The sequence below is a fragment of the Quercus robur genome, chromosome 5 (genome assembly GCF_932294415.1).
Source record: "Quercus robur chromosome 5, dhQueRobu3.1, whole genome shotgun sequence".
Classification (NCBI taxonomy): domain Eukaryota; kingdom Viridiplantae; phylum Streptophyta; class Magnoliopsida; order Fagales; family Fagaceae; genus Quercus; species Quercus robur.
In genome coordinates, this window is record NC_065538.1 from 655516 (window position 1) to 661515 (window position 6000).

Genomic DNA, 6000 nt, shown 5'->3' on the forward strand with positions numbered 1-6000 from the left:
CTTCGTCCAGGCAATCCAAGTTGATTCACAGCTGATCTCGTTGTGTTCTTCGTGCAATACCTCTCGTCTGATGCTGGCTACTCCTACTTCGACTGGGATTACTACTTCAATGCCATAGGTGAGCTTGAAGGAAGTTTCTCCAGTTGGAGTTCTTGTTGTGGTCCTGTAAGCCCACAAGACATTGGGCAATTCTTCTGGCCAGGCACCCTTCGCATCGTCCAGCTTTAGTTTTGATAATCTTGAGCAGTTTTCAATTCATCACCTCAGTCTTTCCATTCGCCTATGGATGCCCTGAGGATGAGAACTAGTTCTTGATGCTTAAGTCGAACAGAAGTCTTGGAAGCCTTGGCTGTCGAATTGCCGCCCATTATCTGATATGATCGTCTTTGGAATCCCAAACTTGCAAACTATATTCTTCCACATGAAGCTTCAGATTCTTGCTTCAGTGATGGTCGCTAGTGCTTCTGCTTCGACCTACTTTGTGAAGTAATCAATAGCAACAATTAGGAATTTTACCTAACCTTTACCTTGGGGCAGCGGGCCGATGATGTCGATTCCCCATTGTGCAAATGGCCACAGGGATGTTATCGTCGTCAGTTTCTCTGCTGGAAGTCGCTGGACATTCTTGAACCTTTGGCACTTGTCACACTTCTTGACGAGCTTTACTGCGTCCATCTGCATAGTAGGCCAGAAATAACCTATTCGAATGACCTTGCTTACCATGGATCTAGGGCCCATATGGTTCCCATAAACTCCTTGGTGGATTTCTTCCAGGATGTACTTGGCTTCGTCTTCGTCGACACATTTCAGGTATGGCATGGAGAAGCCTCTCTTGTATAGGGTGTCATTTAGGATCGTGAATCTGGCTGCTCTTTTTTTAATCTTCTTGGCCTCCTCGACATCTTGAGGGAGGCACCCGTCTAGAAGGAAAGACACGATCGATGTCATCCAGCTGTTCGTGTTCTAGATTGCAAATGTTGGGACTTCTTCGATGCTAGGACGCTTCTGAACCTCCATATTTAACTCCATGTTCGTTGGCCCTTCCTTTGACGAGGCCATTTTTGTGATCTTGTTTGCTACTATGTTCTGGTTTCTTGGGATCTGTATGAATTCCAATTTATTAAACTCTTGGACTAGATGCTTCGTCAGCTTGAGGTATTTCTGCATTCTTTCCTCCTTTACTTCATACTTTTCTTTGATCTGCCCTATCACTAGTTTCGAATCGCTCTGGATAAGCAGGTTCTTAACCCCAAGTGCCTTCCCTAGTCTCAGCCCCGTCAGTATTCCTTCATACTCGACTTTGTTATTGGTGGCTAGGAACTTTAGTTGAACCCCGTACCTGAGTATTTCTCCGTCGGGGGCGACTATGATGATCCCTACTCCCCTCCCCTCTTTTGAGCTGATGAACCATCAGTTTGGATCGTCCATTGTTTTGTCTTAGTGGTAGGGTTGTCCTCTTCTAAAAGGGTGAACTCCGTAATGAAGTCCACAAGAGCTTGTACTTTGATGGCTGTTCTGGGTTGGTACTCGATGTTGAACTGGCTGAGTTCAATTGCCCATTGGACCATTCTCCCTGCCGCCTCAGGTTTGTTCATGGATTTTTTGATGGACTGATCCGTCATTACTAGGATGGGGTTTGCCTGGAAGTACGGTCGCAATTTGCGCCAGGCCACTATTAATGCGAATGCGATCTTCTTAATCCTTGGGTACCTGGCCTCAGCCCTTTGGAAAGCCTGACTAACGTAGTAAACTGGGAGTTGCTTCTTCTCCTCTTCTCAGATTAGGGCTGCACTCACGACCGTAGCTGATATCGCTAGATAAAGGTATAAGTCTTCTCCTTACTTGGACGGACTCAGGAGGGGTGGATTGCTCAGATAACGTTTGAGTTCCTGAAATACTGCCTCGCATTCGTTAGTCCATGCGAATGCCTGTTTCAAGGTATTAAAAAAGGGCAGGCATTTGTCCGTCACTTTAGAGACGAACCTATTAAGTGCCGCGATCCTCCCTGTGAGCTTCTGGACTTCTTTGACTGTCCTGGGTGACGTTATGTCGAGGATGGCTTGCACCTTCTCCGGGTTCGCTTCTATTCCCCTCTGGGACACCATGAATCCCAAAAACTTTCCTGAGGCTACACCAAAAGCACACTTACTGGGGTTCAACTTCATCTGGTATTGTCTGAGCGTGGCGAACGTCTCCTTCAGATCGTCCAGATGTGTCAGCTCTTCCTTGCTCTTGACGAGTATGTCATCCACATACACTTCCATGTTTCTCCCAATATGTTCGCTGAACATTTTATTCACTAGCCTCTGGTAGGTTGCCCCAGCATTTTTTAATCCGAAGGGCATTACCTTATAGCAATAGAGCCATTGACTTGTGATGAAAGCAGTTTTCTCTTGGTCTTCTTCAGTCATCTTTATTTAGTTGTACCTCGAGAATGCGTCCATGAATGTCAGTAGTTTAAGTCCGGCTGTAGAGTCTACTAGCTGATCTATCCTTGGTAGGGGGAAACTGTCCTTTGGGCAAGCTTTGTTCAGGTTCGTGAAGTTTATGCACATTCTCTATTTCCCGTTTTCCTTCTTCACTAAAACGACATTCACGAGCCACTCTGGATAATACACTTCATGTATGAAGCCTGCTGTCAGTAACTTGTTAACCTCGTCTGTAGTTCTGGGGAAAAGACCCGTCGTTTTTTCTTGACAGGCTTCTTTTCGAGATTCACGTTTAACTTGTGCTTGATAACTTTCAGGGATATGCCAGGCATGTCTTCGTGGCTCCATGAGAAGATGTCAAGGTTTTCTTTAAGGAACTGAATGAGCATTGTCCTCATCTCGGGACTTAATGTCGTCCCTATTTTTGTTGTCATGGTTGACTTTCCTTTTACCAGCTCTACTTCTTCTAGGGCTTCTATCTTATCTTCCTCTTTTTCTTTGATCATCCATGTATGGTTCTCCTTCGCAGCTAACATTCTCCTTCGCAGCCAACACGACCTGGTGGCATTCTCTTGCTAGGACTTGATCTCCTCTTACTTCACCTACACCATTCTCTGTTGGAAACTTCACCTTCAGGAAATAGGTGGACGTGGCTGATTTCCATTTGTTGAGTGTGGGCCTCCCAATGATTACATTGTATGATGAGGGGCAATCTACCACCACGAAGTCTAGCTGATGGGTCAATTGCCTCGGGTAGGTCCCCATGAAGTCTAGCTTATCGTCAACGTCACTATGCCCTTGGGATATACCCTGTCTCCACTAACACTGATGACGGGGGAGTCAAATGGGCATAGTCTTCCTGGATATAGCTTTAGTTGTTGGAAGGCAGGGAGGTAGATGATGCCTGCGGAGCTACCGTTGTCTACAAGGATCCTCTTGGTATTGAATCCTTCTATAGTGAGCATTATGACCAAGGGGTCGTTATGAGGCTGCTTCACTCCCCTAGCATCTTCTTCGTTGAAAGACATGTCTTGGTCTGTCCGTCTCTGCTTGAACGGGGGTATCATGTGGACACTGTTCACCTGCCGCTGACATGCTTTCCTGAGGGATTTGAATGACCCACCTGTGAATGGTCCTCCTGCAATCGTCTTTATCTCCCTAATTACATTCTGTAGGGGCTGGGACATATTATCTTCGTCTCTTGACGAGGAGTCACGCTAGTTTTTGTTATTGTCCCTGAACCTGCTAGACTCTCCTTTCTTCACATACTATTGCAGTTTCCCTTTCCATATCAACTCCTTTATCTGCTCTTTTAGGTCTCGACAATCTTCTGTGTAGTGGCCATGATCCTTGTGAAACCAGTAGTATTTATTCTTATCACGGATGTTGGGGGATGAATGTAATGGCCTTGGCCATTTGAGGTAGTGCTCACCCTTAATCTGCGTTAGAATTTTGTCAACAGGCATAACTAGAGGGGTAAATTTTACCGTTCGAGGAGTTTATCGTCCTTCCTTTTTCCCCCATCATTGCTCCGACGATCTGGGCGTTCCCTCTTTTGTCCTCTATGATCGTCTTCCTTCCTTCCCTCGTCTCCTGGCCTCTCTGTATCCCTTATGGCTGCTAATACGTCTTCAGCATTCATATACTTTTGTGCTTTCAGGAGTGTCTCTGCCATCGTCTTGGGAGGATTCTTCGCGAGTGAAGCCACGAACTCTTTGGACCTCAGTCCCACCTTGAAGGTCGTCAGCTGCACCTTGTCGTCAGCTTCGTCTACCTCCAAGGTCTCCCGAGTGAAGCGTTGTACATACGACCTCAGGGTTTCTTTCTCTCCTTGTCTAATGGTGAGTAAATGGTCCGCCGGCCTCTTAGGACATTGTCCTCCAATGAAGTGGCGTAAAAAGGCATTACTCAGTTGTTCGAAGCTATCGACGGACGATGTTGGCAACTTGGTGAACCATTCTCTTGCTGCTCCTTTGAGGATGGTGGGAAAGGAACGGCACAGTATCTCGTCAGGTGGTTGTTGAAGGCCTAGCGTCGTTTTGAAGGTGTTGAGGTGATCCTGGGGGTCTTTAAGCCCATCAAACGGTTTAAGTTGGGGTAGTCGAAATTTCGACGGCACCGGACACTCCAAGACCGCCGTAATGAAGGGTGAGTCTGTTGCTCTGACCATTCGATCCACATTCCAGTCTGTTTGCTCCTTGATTGCGTTCCTCAGTTCATCCATCTCCTTCCTCATCTCTCGAAGAAGATCCAAACTCTGTTCATCTAGAGTTGTAGGTCTTCGATGGTCACTTCTTCTATGGCTATCTCCTTCATCCTCCAAGTTATCTTTGGATCGATTTTCCTCCTGTTGAAGCCGTTGCTTCATTTCCTAATTTTGTCTAGTAAGCTCTTCAATGGTGGCCGCTAGGGCCTGGACTTGCTGAGCCAAGGCTGCAGAATCTTGATTGGACTCCATTTGGATGTTACAGTTGATCGGAAACTACGTTTTCGAATCTGAATAGGAAAATGTTAGTTCCCACAAATGGCGCCAAATTGATGAAGCGTGACTTCGTCAGTCGGATCGAACGTGCCCAGATGGATCCAGATTCTCGCCTGGATACCTGCGTAAATGAGAAGACTGCTCTTTTGAGGGTGGTCACCGGTATGGTGCCTGCCACAACGTCTTCGATTCCTAAGTCAGAATAGGAAAATGCTTTGTAAAATGAAACAAAATAGCAAGATAACAATGAGTGTTTCTTAGAGTGTCTATGTACCTGGTGTTGGCAATGTGAGGGCTTTATATATGTTGCCTTGGATTCTAGCCGTTGTGGTTGTTAATGCCTTTCTTGGTAACGCCTTCTACCTAGTAATGGGGCTTCAATATCCTCTCAATGGTCTGTATAGTTGGTTTTGTAACCGTCCGAGGCATTATTGGCGGCATTGAATGGTCATGCTATCCTCGTCAGTGACGTGGGCACTTGTTTGGGCTCGTCTTAGGGAATGACCTTGTCTGTCTTATTGGGTTCGTCTTCAGTTGATTTCGTCAGTCCCATAAGTATAATTCTTATTGGACTAGGAAAGCCCAAGGTTTGTGTAAATCTATTTGGAATAGGAGAGCCCATTAAACTCCTATTTAAAGGAGGTAGAAAAAGAAAAATCTAACCCTAGAGAGCTTTATAAGGTTTTCTTGTACGCCTTTGAGTTTTGTAACCAAGTAAAGTCTTTTACACCAACATTGAAGATCTTATTGGTATTTCTATATGAAATTGCTGCAAATCAACTACAACAATCAAAGGGTTGCAATGGAGTTAGTCACGTACTGGGATCCGTGCATCATTGGTTAATCACGTACTGAGATTCATGCATTGATCGGAGAGATTGTCGCTACATCACAAGTCTAATTAGGTATTGGGGTAAGGGTTTAACTGTAGCTACCCACACCTATTTGAGCATCCCACCATAACCATCTCTGAAATTTCCCAAAACCCATTCCTCAAACCCACCACACCCCATCTGTCCCACTCCGACGAACTCCTTCAAGCCCATCCCTGAAATTTCCCACTCAAACCCAACTCCAACGAACCCACCA